This window comes from Ailuropoda melanoleuca, unplaced genomic scaffold (genome assembly GCF_002007445.2).
Source record: "Ailuropoda melanoleuca isolate Jingjing unplaced genomic scaffold, ASM200744v2 unplaced-scaffold8595, whole genome shotgun sequence".
In the NCBI taxonomy this organism is placed as follows: Eukaryota; Metazoa; Chordata; class Mammalia; order Carnivora; family Ursidae; genus Ailuropoda; species Ailuropoda melanoleuca.
Genome location: NW_023253986.1, coordinates 27,018 through 44,524, shown reverse-complemented (window position 1 = coordinate 44,524; position 17,507 = coordinate 27,018).

Sequence of the window (17,507 nt, the reverse complement as noted above, 5' to 3'; positions counted from 1 at the left end):
CATTTTTTAATTTACCTAAAGAATGTTTTATGAAATTTTTGGATTCTGAACTCATTTTGTAAATATCAGTTTCTGTTCAGTTAATGTAACCTTGAGTAGTGGATAGAGCATGTATTTTTTTTTTAATTTTTTTTAGATTTTTTATTTATTTATTTGACAGAGATAGAGGGAACACAAGCAGGGGGAGTGGGAGAGGGAGAAGCAGGCTCATAGAGGAGGAGCCTGACGTGGGGCTGGATCCCATTATGCCGGGATCACGTCCTGAGCCGAAGGCAGACGCTTAACCGCTGCGCCACCCAGGCGCCCCAGAGCATGTATTTTTAAGTGCAACTGACTTGGGACTAAGTCTCATTTCTACTTTGGAAAAATTATTTTAACCATGCTCAGCCTTAATTTTATGTAAAAATGAGGATAATAATACCTATTTCATAGAATATTTAAAGAATAAATGAGGTAACATGAAATGTTCTTAGCACTATGCCTATCACATAAGTGTTCCATAAATGGCAATAGAAAAGAAAGATAGGTTACTACAGCAATATTATTACAGACTATGACTTTTAGGTTAGTCTTGGAAGAAATTGCTTTAGCATTACAACTACTTCTTGGATTTTATGTATGTTTGGGGACGGGAAGGAACATTCAATATATTTCTCTAGCCTCTAAACAATAATGCTTAGTTCTTCAGAATAGGTATATCTGATCCCTCTATTGTTTTTTTACTTAATCGGCCATAGTAAAAAGTAAATGATTGTTTTAATGTTATGTATCTTTTTTTTTTTTAAAGGATTTTATTTATTTGAGAGAGAGGGAGAATGAATGAGAGAGTGGCAGAGAGGGAGAAGCAGGCTCCCCGCTGAGCAGGGAGCCTGACACGGGGCTCAAACCCAGGACCCTGGGATCACCACCTGAGCTGAAGGCAGAGGCTTAACCAACTGAGGCCACCCAGGCACCCCCTTTCATGTTACGTATCTTAACAAAGGCTAGTTACCTTGAATGAATGAATGATCTTTTTATATAATGGTACAGATTTGTTAAGGTTGAAATAGCTATAATTTACATGTTTTAAATTTTATATGTATCTGTATATATATGTATTTCACCCCTAGGTCACCGGAGTCCTGGATGATTGCCTGTGCGATATTGATAGCATTGATAACTTAAACACCTTCAAAATCTTCCCCAAAATAAAAAATTGCAAGAGCGAGACTACTTCCGTTATTACAAGGTATAGTTATAATTTTTGATTATGTTAGTAGAAAAAGTTTTTTACATAGCTGTCTACAGATGTGACTGTATGACCCTTTTGAAAACCCGTTTTGACTCTCAGCACCCTGTTTTTTATCAGTGGAACATGTCAAGTATTGTAGTGAAACCTGATTGTCTTTTTGAACACAAGGAACCTGAACCCTCTTCCTATGTTTGGGGAATGCCTCATCTTTCAGTTTTGGTTTTGAGACAGAGACTTCTTTTACAGAAGCTGAAATTGCCGCAGACTTATTTGTCAGCCTTGGTTGTAAGTTAGGCTCTGCCGTGTAAACTGCTGCCCAGGCTCTGTGTTGTGCTGACGGCCGGCCGTGTCCTGTGTCAGCGCTGTTCGCAGTGAAGTACCACAGCCGCAGACGTTTCCTGGGGAGCTCACTGGAAGGGCTGCCAAACCAGGCTGGGGAGAGAGCAGAACACCCTTCAGAGTAATACTGCAGAGTTGGTTCTTAAATCTGACCTCTACTCTAGACCTTTACAGAGTAACCAATGACAGTTTAAAGGTAGCAACAATAACGCAATATTCAAAAGAGCAGTATTTTAAGTTTAAGAACAGTATGGTAAATGCTGCTGTTATGCTTTGCTGTGCTTCTGCTCTCAGTATTCAAATGGGTTTATAATTTCTTTGATTTTCATTTTTAGTTTATTTAAAAAATTGAGCATGATTTTCTTTTTTAATCCTGATTCTATATAGCTATCTTAGTCTTTATATATTTCTGAGGATAAGAAAAATCAGAGCAGGAACTAATGGCCATTCTTTTTATGTCACCACCAAAATTTTGGCTCAGTTAGCCATTTCCCGTATTTTTGCAATACTTTATACAGGTGTCAAATTTCTGGGAGAAATTTCTCCCAGATTTCTGGAAAAACACTTATACAAGTGTCTAATTGGTCTAATTGACCAAAAGAGGAAAAGACACTTTGGTTAACAATCTGATTTGCATAAATAGAAGGTTGAGTGATTGTTTCTCAAAGGAATATTAGGGGATATTACAGAAGAAGGAAAAATGAAAGTTGGGTAGGCAAAAATAACAATGTCCTAAGAACACGTTCTAACCAATTTAATGAAATTACTCCATGTGTAACGGGAGTATCCTGCTTTGCCAGGGGAGTGTAGTGCTGTGATCCAGTTAATGCTTTGTCTCCAAGTCAAGGGTATTCAGGTGACATCTCCTTTTCTAGTTCTGCCAACCTATAAATCAAACAAAAAGGACATTTAACCACCACCAGTGTACCCTCCACACACTAGTGGCAGAAAAGGAAAGCAGAGAGAATAGGTTAATTTTAAACATGTGCGTACAAACATGACGGGGCAAGCGAGGACACACAGGTAGGAGCAGCAGTCCCCTGTTAACTGCTTAGTCAGCTGCTGTAGCTGGAGTTTACAGTCTCTCATACTGTCCATTCCTTTATTCACCAAATAGTTATTGAATGATTACTTTGCAGTAGGCACTATTGGTTTTTTGTTTTTTTTTTTAAAGAACTTTCCTATTTTTATTTTTATTTTTTTTAAAGATTTTATTTGTCAGAGAGCACAAGCAGGGGGGGAGTGGCAGGCGAAGAAAGAAGCAGGCTCCCCGCTGAGCAGGTAGGCTGACTCGATCCCAGGACCCGGGGATCATGACCTGAGCCGAAGGCAGACGCTTCACCGACTGAGCCCCCTAGGCGTCCCGCAGTAGGCGCTATTGAGTGCTCTGGATACAGTAATGAATAACACGCAGACTGACTTCATGAAGCTCTTATTCTGATTAGGAAGTCAAGCAATAAATAGTAAAATATAATTTCATATGGTTATAAAGTAAGTGCTATGGAGAAAAAGTAGGAGTTTTAAAGAGTAAATTAATGGGTGGAGAGGGTAGGTAGGTTTATTTTTAAAGAAGATGATCAGGAAAGGAAGGCATTCATGCTGTGCCATTTGTGTAAAGATCTACATAATGTGAAAGCCATGACAAGACATGGAGAGAGAACATTCCAGGGAAGGGGAGTAGAATTACAGGTGTAAAGGTCTTGAATGTGGGCATAAAGGTTTAGTGTGTTTGAGGAATAAGAAGACGGATATAGCTGGAGCAAAGTGAGTGAAATATGGAGAGTTGGAAAGATAGGTAGGAGCCAGATTAAAAAAAAATTATTATGGGCCTTATTCAGCATATAAGGATGTTGGATTTTAATGTAAGTGCGATAAGCTTTTGTGGGATGTGTACAAAATAGACTCTCAGGGTGTGAGACAGGAAATAGAGAAGCCATGGAGGAGGTTTTTGCATGAGACCAGATGGAAGGCGGTAGGGGTTTGGAATAGGGCAATAGAGCTGGAAGAGGTGACAGGGGAGCAAATGAGCATTGTATGTAAGACGTAACACCAGCAGACTTATCTGGTGGAGTGAATGTAGACTGTGAGGGTAGGAATGAAGTCAAAGATGATGCAGCGTTTTGAGCATATTACAAAAAAATATATCCTGACCAAGTTAATCTTATTCTAAGAATGCAAGGACAAGGCTTTTAGGTCTTCAACACAATTCAGAACACATTCCTAATTTTTAAAAAAAATTAATAGAAATGATGGACACTTCCTTAACATGATAACTTTAACCCTAACATTAGCATTGCCACCATCTTGCTTGTTGGGAAATAGTAGAGGAATTCTCACTTACGCGAGGGACCAAGACAAGGGTACCCACTATCTTCTTTAGGGCTGGCGGTACTAATTAGTATACCAAACAAGAAGAAGCAACTGGAGGCATAAACATTTTTGAAGAGTAAGCTAAGTAAAACTATCTTCGTTTATAAATGACAAAAAGTATACTAGAAAACTCAAGTAATGAACAAAAGTGATAAAAAATGCATTAAGATAGCAGGCTATAAATTTAATATACAAAAATTCATATCTTCATAAATATGAACAATAAGAAGGTTTGACAGAAACAAAATCCCCCTTTACTTTAAGCACTGAAAAAAGATGAAATATATAGGAGTAAATGAATCAATAAATCTGCACAGCCTAGAGGAGGAAAGCTTCAAAACAGTACTGAGAGACACAAAAGTAGGCTTCAAGAAATGGACTGATGTCTTTGTAGCATAAAGATGTTAACTCTCTCCACCTTAACGTATAGATTTAATGTGATCCTCATAAAAGTACCAGTAGTTTTCTACTGGAGCTGGACAGGTTGCTACAGCTGAAGTTCTCTGGGAAGCAGATTCTGAGACAATGGTTAATGGGCAAGAGGTTGATTAGGGACTGCTCGTGGCTCCGACAGCTCAGGGAGTGAAAAGAGCAGAGGGAGAGGTAAAGCTGTGAGTCAGCTTCCGTGGAAACGTCAGGTGAGCCTCTAGGAGTCCTTCAGATGGGATGGCACTCCAGAGCTGTCCCCACTTGCAGGAGAGGTCTGTGCCTTTGCAGCCCGACATCAGTTATCTGATGAAGGCCACCGTTGGAAGGGGCGGTGTGGCCTTGGGCAAAGTGGCTGTCTTCAGCTGAGGTTGGCTGCCTCATTTCCAAAATTTCAGAAGCTAACGTTTCCAGAAGCTAGGGTAATAAACCCTTATTCCTGAAGGGTGATGTGAGCAGCACGGTACAGTGTCCACTCCAGTCCACTCCTTGCACTGCGTATTAGTTTTCTACCACTGCATTACAAATTAGCCTAAAATGTAGCAATTTAAAACAGCACACTGAGAAGGTGGCATTTGGGGAAGATCTAAAGGGAGTAAGCAAGCAAGCCATGTTGATATTTGGAACAAGCACACTTCAGGCAGAGTGAACAGCAGGAACAAAGGCCCTAGACCACAGTGTGTCTCATGTCTTGGAAGAACAACATGGAGGCCAGTGAAGAAGAGGCAGAGAGCAGAGGAGCCAGACCATGGGAGGCATTCTTGGCCGTTATGGGGACTTGGATTTTGAACTGACCGAATTTTCAGAGGTATTGTATGTGGGCTGAGGGAGCAAGGAGTCAAGGATGATGCCAGGATTTTGGCCTGAGGATCTAGAATAATGGAGTTGCTATTTACTGAGATGGCAGTAAGAATGTCCCATGGAGATTATCAGTGAGGTGTTGGACATACAAGCCAGGAGTTCAAGAAACCTCCAGTTCCCAAACAAACATCCTTATCCCTCTGCCTGGAAATCTCCTTCTCTAGGAAACTTCTAGTCCTACCCATTTTACATGTTACTAATAGGAGGCCTTCCCTCACAACTCCAGTCAGAGTGGACCACTCTCTCCTCCTGTTGCCAGTCTCTACGTATAGTACCTCTTCCTCTGTAGTATAGTGTTATTTATTTCATTTTGTGTCTATTTATTGAGATGTCTTTTTCTTTTTTTTTAAAGCGCGAGTGTGCATGTCAGAGAGGGAGGGGCAGAGAGAGAGGGAGAGAGAGAATCCCAAGCAGGTTCCACACCCAGTGCAGAGCCCAACATGGGGCTCAGTCTCACAACCCTGAGATCATGACCTGAGCCGAAATCAAGAGTTAGATGCTTAACTGACCGAGCCACCCAGGTGTCCCTATTGAGGTGTCTATTATGTGTCCTAGGCACTGGGGATAAAATAATGAATAAGGCAACATGTCAGTCCTGACAGTGGGGGATGCAGACAATTGATAAATAAGCCGGTAATATTCAGGCAGTGTTAAGTGCTATAGAAGAATGTAAAACAGGGTGTGGGGTGCACATTGAACATGCTTTGGAGAGTCTGGTCAGGGCAGGTCTCTGCTGAGGTGCTGTCTGAGAGAGTCCAGAATGAGGTGAAGGGAGTGGGTCATAAGATCGGGTGCGACGGTACGGGCAAAGAGCAGAGCCACTGTAAAGGCCCCGAGACAGAAGGGAGATGAGTGTGGCTGCTATGTGGACCACAGATGGTACTTGGCGGGGTCTAGGCAGGAAGGGAGCTGTGGCCGTGGAGGTGGTGGGACGAAGTGGATAATGAATTGTTTGCAGGAGATAGAAAAGGAGTTTTGGCTTGGGCAAGTTCAAAGTAAGGAAATCCAGAGGTTTAACTATGGTTAAAGGGTCTTTCCCCGTCCTATGTCTACTGTCATTCCCCCACTAAAATTCAGCTAAATTGGTTTTTGTTTTTGTTTTTTTCAGTTCTCACAACCGCTCAGGCTCTATCATTTTATCCAAATGCATGTTTTCCCCAACATTCATCCATCTTAAAATATACCTCCTCAGAGGCCACCATCCACCAGCCCCATTATTTTCCATCACAGAACTCTGGATGTTCCTTTGTAGCATTTAGCACAGTTTGTGCTTAAACAAACATACAGGCATATAATTTCTGTTCCCTCCTGTAGGCTCTAAGTTCCAGGGGGGAAAGTGCTTTTTTATGTCTCCTTTTGCCCTAGACCCTACACACTGCCAGGCAGATAGTGGGTGCTCAGTACACACTGAAGTGGGTGGGTGTGCGAGAGAACCCTAATGAGTAAGGTGACAGTAAGGTGCTGACAGACATTAAAGTAAAGTGCTTTCCAGGGTCTGCAGATGAGCAGTGTACTTGGACTTCATTCTTTTTTGAAGTGTCAGAGGACTAATAACAGTTATTTTTAAAAATTAATATTACATCTGGGTGTCTGAAAAACTGCAGTTGTTTAAAATTCTGAACTCAGTCGATGCCACAGGATAGGAAGCTTCCTCTTCTTCCCACCACCACGTCCTGGTGCCGAGCACAGGGTCACGGAGCGAGTGTTGCAGCCGGCCCACAGCTGGACTAATGTTAATCCAATCTTTCTCTCAAGGTCAATCTGAAGCGACCATGTCCTTTCTGGGCAGAAGATGGCCATTGTTCAATAAAAGACTGCCACGTGGAGCTCTGGTCCAGAGGTAAAATAAATTTAAAAAAATAATAAGGAAAACGTTGCTTCCTCTTGGGCTCTTAGATAAATGTGAATTTATATTTTAGGCCACTGTTGATGTAAATCCATTTGACTTGTCCTCAAATTCATGTGCTGTCAGCTCTTTTTTAACCAGATTATTGAAGACTTATACTCGTCACCAAAATGGGCTTGAAGACACTTTTGTATTCAGTAGTATTGATTGGTTGTGAAAGTATAGTATGACTCTAAGACAGATGGAAAATTGGGGGCCTGTGCTGGGACAGGATCTATAGTTGGCTCTTATTTCATGCTTTATTGAATATGCATCTTGTTTCGTAAGAAAAGTGATGCTACTGGACCTTAAATTTTACATTTAGAGTGGGAATTAGAGTAGGTAAAATAGAGCAATTTCAGGCTTGGTATGAGGTCTTCACTTGGTCTTCTTACATTAAAAAAAAAAGCTATACTTACATTTTAGATTTTGTTTTTTGACATCTAGCATAATTAATTTTTCTTGAACAGTAATTCATTATAAGCTCTGTTTTTATTTAACGTTTTGCTTTTCTTAATCAGTTAGTCTAGTTTGTTATCCTTAAAAATGGGGGGGAAAACATCTTAACCAATGCCCTTTCTAAAGGGACAATTAAAAATATTCTCTTCATTTTCCTTTAAGAATAAAATGGTTTGGTTTTGTTTTTTTACTTTTTAGTTTGAAATAATTTCAGACCTACAGAAAAATTGGGAGAATAATACCAACAGTCCTCATTTACTTTTTATTCAGATTCCCTAACGTTTATCACGTTTGGTTTATTATTCTCTGTATATGTACATGTTAATATTTTCTGAACTATTTGGGTTTAAGTTACCAACATGGTGATACTTTACCCCTAATTACTTGAGTGTGTTTCCTTAAAAACAAGATGATTCTCTTATCTCTCCACAATGTAATTAGCAAAATCAGGAAATTAACATTAATTATAATACTAACATCTAATCTGTAGACTTAGTCATATATTATCAGATGACTTAATGGGCTATAAAGCTTAAGAAAAGGGTTAAAATATAGTGTTATATTCATTTCATGTGTACAGAATAGTGACTCGGTAGTTCCATATATTACTCAGCTCATCAAGGTAAGTGTCCTCTTAATCCACTTTGCCTGTTTCAGCGAAACACCTCCTCTCTGGTGACCATCTGTTTATTCTCTATGGTTAAGAGTTTGTTATTTGGTTTGTCCCTCTCTCTCTCTCTCTCTCTTTTGTTCTTTTGTTTGTTTTGCTTCTTAAATTCCACATATGAGTGAAACCATGTGGTAATTATCTTTCTCTGACTGGCTTAGCTCCCTAAGCATTATACTCTCTAGATCCATCCATGTTTTTGCAAATGGCAGAACTTCACTCTTTCTTTATGTCTGAATAATATTCCATTGTGAATGTATACAGCACATCTTCTTTATCCGTTCATCTATCGATGGACACTTGGACAGCTTCTGTGGTTTGTGTATTATAAATAATGCTGTTATAAACATAGGGGTGCATGTATCCCTTTGAATTAGTGTTTTTGTGTTCTTTGGGTAAATACCTAGTACTGCAATTGTTGGATCATAGGGTAGCTGTATTTTTAATTTTTCAAGGAACCTGAATGCTGTTTTCCACAGTGCTGCACCAGTTTGCATTCCCACCAACAGTTCATGAGTGTTCCTTTTTCTCCACATCCTCGCCAACACTTGTTTCTTGAGTTTTTGAGTTTAGTCATTCTAACAGGTGTGAGGTGATAGCTCATTGTGTTTTTGATTTGCGTTTCCTTGATGATCAGTGACGTTGAGCATCTTGTGTGTCTGTTGGCCATCTGTATGTGTTCTTTGGAGAAATGTCTGTTAATGTCTTCAGCCCATTTTTTAATTGGGTTATTTGGGATTTTTTGGTGTTGAGTTGTATAAGTTCTTTATATAATTTGGATAGTAACCCTTAATTGGGTATGTCATTTGCAAATATCTTCTCCCAATTAGTAGGTTGTCTTTTAGTTTTATTAGTTGTTTCCTTTGCTGTGCAGAAGCCTTTTATTTTAGTGTAATCTCAATAGTTTATTTTTGCTTTTGTTTTATTTGCCTCAGGAGACATACCTAGAAAGATATTGCTATGGTCAGTGTCAGAGAAATTACTGCCTGTGCTCTATTCTAAGAATTTTATGGTGTTAGGTCTCACATTTAGGTCCCTAATCCATTTTGAGTTTTTGTGCACAGTGTAAGAAGTCCAGTTTCATTCTTTTGCATGTAGCCATGCAGTTACTCTTTGTTGAAGAGACATTAAATATAAATATTAAATATTCTTGCCTCTTTTGTCAAAGATTAATTTACATTAGCATTGTGGGTTTATTTCTGTGCTTTGTATTCTGTTCTGTTGATCTATGTGTCTATTTTTGTGCTGGTACCATACGATTTGATTACTACAGATTTGTAATATAATCTGATAGCTGGAATAATGTTCCCTCCAGTTTTGGTTTTCTTTTTCAAGATTGCCTTGGCTATTCAGGGTCTTTTGGACCCTGAATTTAGGGTCCAAATTTTAGGATGTGTTTTTTCTAGTTCTATGGAGAATGCTGTTAGTGTTTTGATAGGGATTGCATTAAATGTGTAGCTTGCTTTGGGTAGTGTAGGCATTTTAACAGTATTTGTTCTCATAATCCATGAGCGTGGAAAGTCTTTCCATTTCTTTGTATCATCTTCAGCTTCTTCCATCAGTGTTTTATAGTTTTCACAGAACACGTCTTTTACCTCTTTGCCAAGTTTATTCATGGCTGTTTTACTATTTTTGGTGCAGTTGTAAATGGGATTTTCTTAATTTCTCTTTCCATTGCTTCCTTATTAGTGCATAGAAATGCAACAGATTTTTGTACGTTAGTTTTCTGTCCTGAAACTTTACTGAATTCATTTTTCAGGTCTAATAGTTTTTTGGTGGAGGCTTTAGGGTTTTCTACATAGATTATCATGTCATCTGCAAATAGTGAAAGTTTGACTTCTTCCTTACCAGTTTGGTTGTCTTTTATTCCTTTTTGTTGTCTGATCTCAGTGAGTAGGACGTCCAGTGGGAAAAGCTCTCAGTTTTTCCCCATTGAGTATAATGTTTTCTGTACAAGGCCTTTATTATAGTTGAGGTGTGTTTCCTCTAAACCTACTTTGTTGAGGTTTATTTATCATGCCTGGATGCTGTATTTTATTGGATGCTTTTTCTGCATCTGTCGAAATGATCCTAAGGTTCTTTTCCTTTCTCTTATTGATATATCACATTGATTGATTTGCAAATATGGAACCACCCTTGCAACCCATGAGTAAATCCCATTTGATCATGGTGAATGATTTTTATTTTTTTAATGGATTGTTGGAGTTGGTTTGCTAATATTTTGTAGAGGATTTTTGCATCTATGTTCATCAGAGGTATTGGCCCGTAGTTGCTTTTTTTTTTTAATTAAAAAAATCTTTTTAAGTTACTATTTTTTTTTTTGTAGTTATGTTTTTTAGCGGTGTCTTTATCTGGTTTCGGTATCAGAATAATGCTGGCCTCAGAGACTGAATTTGGAAATTTTCCTTTGTCTTCTGGGTTTTTTTGAAATAGTTTGAGAAGAATAGGTGTTAACTCTTCTTGGAATGTTTGGTAGAATTTACCTATGAAGCCGTCTGGTCCTGGAGTTTTGTTGGGAATTTTTTGATCACTGATTCAATTTCATTGCTGGTTATCAGTCTGTTCCAATTTTCTTTCTTCCTGTTGCTGTTTTGGTAGATCATATGTTTCTAGGAATTTGTCCATTTCTTCTAGGTTGTCCAATTTTTTAATATATAATTTTTCATAATATTCCTACAGTTGCTTATATTTCTGTGGTATCCATTCATTTGCAACTTTGTTTGGGTCCTCTCTCTTTCTTTCTCTCCCTTTTTTTAAATGAGACTGGCTAGAGGTTCTGTTGATCTTTTCTAGGAACTAGCTCCTGATTTCGTAGATCTCTTCTATTTCATTTTAAAAAATTTTCTAGATCATTTATTTGTACTCTAATTTTTATTATTTCCTTCCTTCTGCCGGTTTTGGGTTTTGTTATTCTTGTTCTACCATCTTTATGTGTAAGTTTAGGTTGTTTGATACTTTTCCTGTGTCTTGGGGTAGGCCTGTATTGCTCTAAACTTCCCTCTTAGAACTGCTTTTGCTGCATCACCAAGATTTTGGACTATTGTGTTTTCATTTTCATTTGTTTCCATGTAATTTTTTATTTCTTTGATGTCTTGGATGACTCATTCATTGTTTAGTAGCATGATATTTAACCTCGATGAATTTGTGCTCTTTCCAGATTTTTTCTTGTTGTTGACTTCTAGTTTCATAGTGTTGTGGTGAGAAAAGATGCTTGGTATGACTTCGATCTTCTTGAATTTGTTGCAGCTTGTTTTATGGGCTAGTATGTGATCTGTTCTGGAGAATGTTCTGTGTGCAGTTGCAAAGAATATGTATCTGCTGTTTTAGGATGGAATGTTCTGAAAATATCTTTTAAATCCATCTGGTCCAGTGTGTCATTCAAAGCCACTGTTTATCAATGTGTCCACTGATGTAAGAGGGGTGTTACAGTCCCCTACTGTTATTCTATTCCTATCGATTAGTTTTTTTTTTTTTTTTATGTTTGCTGTTAACTGTTTTGTGTATTTGGGTGCTCCCATGTTGGGTACATAGATATTGTTATATCTTTTTGTTGGATTCTCCCCTTCATTGTTGTATAGTGTCTTGCTTCAGTTTATTTCCTTGTCTCTTGCTACAGTCTGTTTTAAAGTCTATTTTGTTTGATGTAAGTATGATACTCTGGCTTTCTTTTGACATCCATTTGCATGACAAATGTTTCTTCATCACCTCACTTTCAATCTGCAGTTGTTTTTAGGCCTGAAATGAGTCTCTTATAGGTAACATTATAGATGGGTCTTGTTTTTATCCACTCTGTGTAATCTAAAGACATCCACCCTATGTCTTTGGATTAGACCATCTAGTCCATTTACGTTCAAAGTAGTTATTGATAGATAAAATTTATTACCAAGTTGTTATTTGCTTTGTGATTGTTTTGTAGTTTTTCTCTGATTTTCTTCTCTTGCCCTCTTTCACGGTGTTTTGGCTTTCTTTAGTGATATACTTGGATTCCTTTCTCTTTATTCCTTACGTATCAATTGCTGGTTTTTGATTTGTGGTTACCATTTGATTTGTATATAACATCTTCTGTGTATAGCAGTCTATGTTAAGTTGATGGTCGCTTGAGTTTAACCCGTTTCTTATTCCTTTCTGCCCAGTGTTTTAGGTATATGGTGTCATACTTCATATGCTTTGTGAATCTCTTGACTAATATTTACAGATATACTTACTTTTACTGCTTTTGTGTTTCCTACTTTTCATACTTGTGGTTTTATCTTTCCACTCAAAGAGTCCTCTTTAACATTTGTATGGCTGGTGTAGTGGTCATAAACTCCTTTAGTTTTTGTTTGAGAAACTCTTTATCTTTTCTTCTATTATGAATGATAGCCTTTGCTGGATAGAGTATTCTTGGCTGCAGATTTTTCCTTTTCAGCACTTTGAATATATCATGCCACTCTCTTCTGGCTGAAAAAGTTTATGCTAAAAAAAAAAAAAATAGCTGATAGCTTTTGGGGGCTTTCCCTTGTATGTAATGGTTTTCTTTTCTCTTGCTGTTTTTAAAATTTGTTCTTTTACCACTACTTTTTGCCCTTTTAATTACTATGTGTCATGGTGTGGATCACCTTCGGTTGATTTTGTCAGGGGATCTCTGTGCCTTCGGGATCTCAATATCTGTTTCCTTCCCGAGAGTCAGGAAGTTTTTTTAGCTATTATTTCTTCAAATAAAATTTCTGCTATCTTTTCTCTTCTTCTTCCAGGATCCCTGTAATTTGAATGTTATGTACGCTTAATGGAGTCACTGAGTTCCCTAAGTCTATTCTCATTTTGTATAATTTTTTTTTCTATAACAAGCTCAGCTGTATTACTTTCCATTACTCTGTCTCCCAGGTTGTTAATTCATTTGCCTGTTTCCTCTAGCCTACTATTTATTCTGTTTAGTATATTTTAATTTCTATTATTGTGTTCTTCATCTCTGATGTGTTCTCTTTTTATCTCTGTGTTAAGGGTCTCACTGATGTCCTCCACTCTTTTCTCAAGTCCGGTGAGTATGTTTATGATCATTACTTTGAATTCTCTATCAGTCATACTAATTTTCTCCATTTCACTTTGGTCTCTGGCTGTGGTTTTGTCCTGTTCTTTCATTTGGGACATAATCCTCATCTCCTCATTTTGTCTAACTCTCTGTATCTGTTTCTGTGTGTTAGGAAAGTCAGCTCTGCGTCCTCCTCTTGAGGGTCGTGACCTTGTGAAGAAGAGGTCCTGTAGTGCCCTGCAGTACAGTTGTCCCCTCTTCTCCAGGACCTGGCACTTCAGGGGCTGTCTCCTGTGTGTGTTGCATATGCTCTGCTCGTGTGTCCTGGCCACTTTCTCCTTTAGTCCAGTTGTCTGCAGAGACTCTCTTAGCCCGTTGTGGGCTGTGTTTGGCCCCCCGCTGGGGTGCAGCACATTTTAACAAGGTGTGTGCCAATCTGTTTGTGAAACGAGACCTGTTGCCTGCACTGGTGGATGGGAGACTGTGTGGGTGGGGTACCAGTTTTAACAGGGTGTGTCTTGACCTTCTGCAGGGCCCACAGCTGCCAGGACTGAGGCCCTGCAAAACGTGTGGGTCAGGAGAAGCTGCGTTGGCAATGTTGATGCTGGTCTTCTATGGGAGGGGATCCGCAGCCAGAACTGAGGCAAACGTGGTGAAAAGGGAATCTGCCCAAGTGTGGGTGGGTAGGGCCTCAGTGTAAGCAATTTAGGTAGGGAGCGTTGCATAGTGCTGTTCCTGCAGGTGCCTATGTGTCTATGTCGAGGGTGGGGGTGGGGGAAATGATGCCTGCTCCCTCTGTTCTAGAAGGGCCTCCCTGTGATCCCTGCCTCTCTGGACCTGCTCTGAGATTAATAAGTAAATCTCCCTCCCATATGCCCTAGGCATTTTTTCAAATTGCTGCTTCTATGTTGTAGCTACCTGGGCTGTGTGTCATACTGTCTTTTTTAAGGGCAGAAACTCCACTTCCTAATGCCTTTCAGGCTCTCCCAGAGTAGAGCTGCTGACTTTTAAAATTCCAGGCTTCAAGTCCCACTGGTTGTAGGAGCTCATGATTTGGACCCTCTGGCTTTCAAAGCCGAAAGTTATGGGGATTGGTCTTCCCTGTACAGGTGTTATGTAGTCTGTTTCTCACCCTTCTCCGTGCCTCCGTCTCTTGACTGGACAGTCAAGGCCTGTTTCGTTCTCCACTGCATCTCTACCCTTCCTACCCAATTCAGTGTGGCGTCTTCTCAACCTTTAGTTGTGGAGTTTTTGTTCTGCCAGTCTTTGGGTGGTTTTCTGGATTATTTGTGCTAATGTTTGTGTTATCTAGTTGTATCCATGGGATGAGGTGAGCCTAGGGTCCTCCTACCCCGCCATCTTCCCTGCCTCAGTCCCAGCTAGGTTTATTTCATGCTTGATTTTAGTTATTAGTCTTATATTTATCACTATTTCTAATAATTCTCTTTTATGCTTGTTATGTGTTATCCATGACAGTCCTCTGTGATGCCTACCCCAGTATTTCCAGAAGGCTTGTTACTAAGATTTGCGTAAGTCAGGTTACTGCATTTAGCATCAAACCTTTAAAAAAGCTGCTAAAGATTTTGATTTTAGCACATTATACTATACTGGTGCAGCCACCAGTCACTTCTGGTTAGTATTTATTCCACGTTTTAAATTCAGGGTGCGTGGCTGCTAGATTTGGCTTGAGTTTTACAGTCTTCTCTCTTCTGCCTTCTGTTAGATGTTTTAGCAAATGCTGAACTCAAAATATTGGCAGCAAGTAACATTTTAATCTGCTAATCTTTTTATTTGTTAGGGAAATATCTCTTATCATTATTATTATTTATATTCTTCTACCTGACAGGAAGATATTTATTCTGAATATTTGGTTAAATTTATTATGTTTAAATTTATCTTGAAACATGAAAAGATTTTAATAGGTAATTTGCTATACCATAGATTCAGATGTTGGAAATCGGTCCCCTGGATTGATGAGAGGATCAACCTGTGATTTTCTGCTTTCAGATACGATTTTTTGCTTAAAATTGTGTTTGATAAACCAGTTGTAATGATTTCTAGATTTGCTTTTTAAAGCCTAAAACTAATTATTGGCTTTTAGAAAAGAAAGCTTGATCTCTGTGTGGTTTTCTGTTAGTAAACCCTGATTGCCTAGTTTGATAAACCCTAGGTGAATCCTGTGGACCAAAGAACTAATTCTTTTGGTATTAATCCCAAACTGCCTTCACTTTAAATGTCAATTTAGAGCAGAAATTAAGATTGAGCATAAAATATTCGAAAGATCTTTGAAAATTTCAAAGCTTCTGTTTCTGTGGTAAGAGAGTTTATGGAAAAGTGATTTTTGTCAGTTTTTTTTAAACCTGAAAATTAGGTAAACTATTCAATATTGCATTGAGAGTTTAAATTATAGCTGATTTTGACACTTTTATTTTGTATATGTCATTCAGTTTGCTGAACTATGATTTACAAGTCCGTAATTGGTATAATTCTTTACTGTTTATCTTAAAGAGGTAGTATGAAAACAATTTGAATAGATGTTCATTTTTTTCATCATAGAATAAAATAGCCTTTGTATTTGAGCAATGGTATTACTAATTAAGAAATCTTAAAAAAAAAAAATGAAGATCACTTCCTAAATTTTTCTTGTTGTTATTCTTTTAAGAGCAAAATTCCAGTCGGAATTAAACCTGGGAGTTCTAAGGTGAGTCCCTTTTCTTCCTTGACTCTTTTTGCTTTCCATTGTCACTTACGTTTGCTGCTTGACAGTGGTTATGGAAGAGAACTGTACTGGGGTTCGTTGGGATTGGGCACGTTTTGCCCCACAGCCCCAACTTCTAATCCTTGCAGTGGGTAGAGAGCTTGTGTGTTTTAACAATTACACTTACAGCTGCTTTTGCGATACTTCCATTCTGTTTTCTCTAGAATGGCTGTAGTAGTGTAACTGCAGTGTCACATGGCCTGTGCGCAGGTGTTTACCATGTGTGTAGTTGTGGTCTTGTGTCCTAACTAGTCAGCCTGTCGTATTCAGGATTATATTGTGTAAACAGTTATCAAGATATTGTGAGCATAGCNCAGTTATCAAGATATTTTGAGCATAGTACTTTTAAATGGCGTTAGAATATAACTGTGTTAAAGATTACCCTTTTCCTCTTACAAGCATGCCATAATTTACTTAGCTGTGCATGTTTTTAGATCACAGTTTACTTCTAGGTTTTCTGTATGCATAATCAAGATCATCATACCCTCTCCCTCTGCTTCCTCGCTCCATCTTCTTTTTTAGTTTTCTCCCTCGTGTGGTTTTTTGTTTGTGTTCACTCTCTTTTATTTATTTTTGTTTCAGATCTAAAATAAAAGTATTAGGGACATTTGACATCCCTTCTGGACTCCTTCCCAATCCCATTCTGTTTCCTCTTTCCCTGAAGATAGCCACTTTTTTGAAATCGATGTGTGTCCTTCTGTGATACTTCTTACTTTTATACTTCTGTTGCACATGTGTCCGCAAGTAATGTATAGATTTTTAATAGGAAGTTTTAAAACATTAAGATTATATATTTTTAAATTTTTTCATTTTAAAAACATTTTTTTCAGTTATTTTTTTACTCTGCGTTGTGCTTTTGAAATTCTGTGTCTAGGGGCGCCTGGGTGGCACAGCGGTTAAGCGTCTGCCTTCGGCTCAGGGCGTGATCCCGGCGTTGTGGGATCGAGCCCCACATCAGGCTCCTCCGCTGTGAGCCTGCTTCTTCCTCTCCCACTCCCCTGCTGTGTACCCTCTCTCGCTGGCTGTCTCTATCGCTGTCAAATAAACAAATAAAATCTTTAAAAAAAAAAAAAGAAAAAAAGAAATTCTGTGTCTATTGATATATGTGGCTTGGTTCATTTTAATAGTTGTGTAGTTTTTGATTGTCTATCATTGGTTAGCTCTTCCTCTGCTGATGGACATTTTAACTGTTACGAGTTTTTTTGCTGTTATGAACAGTGATGCATCAGCATTTTTGTCCTTTGTCTCATTTTGTACACATGGAAGAGTTTTCCTAGGTTGATATTTGGAAGTAAGGTTGCTGGGCCGTTGGTTATGCCTATCTCAACATGATGAGATGGTACCAAATACCTTTCTAACGTGGTCGTACCTCGTTCTTGGTTTCAAGTGTTGCTCTGTATGGTTTTGGTTGTAAGCCTGCTGGTTCAAGGGCTTATGCATTTTTACAGCTCTAGATAAATACTGTCAAATTACTTTCCCAAGAGGGTTTTCTCAGTTTACATC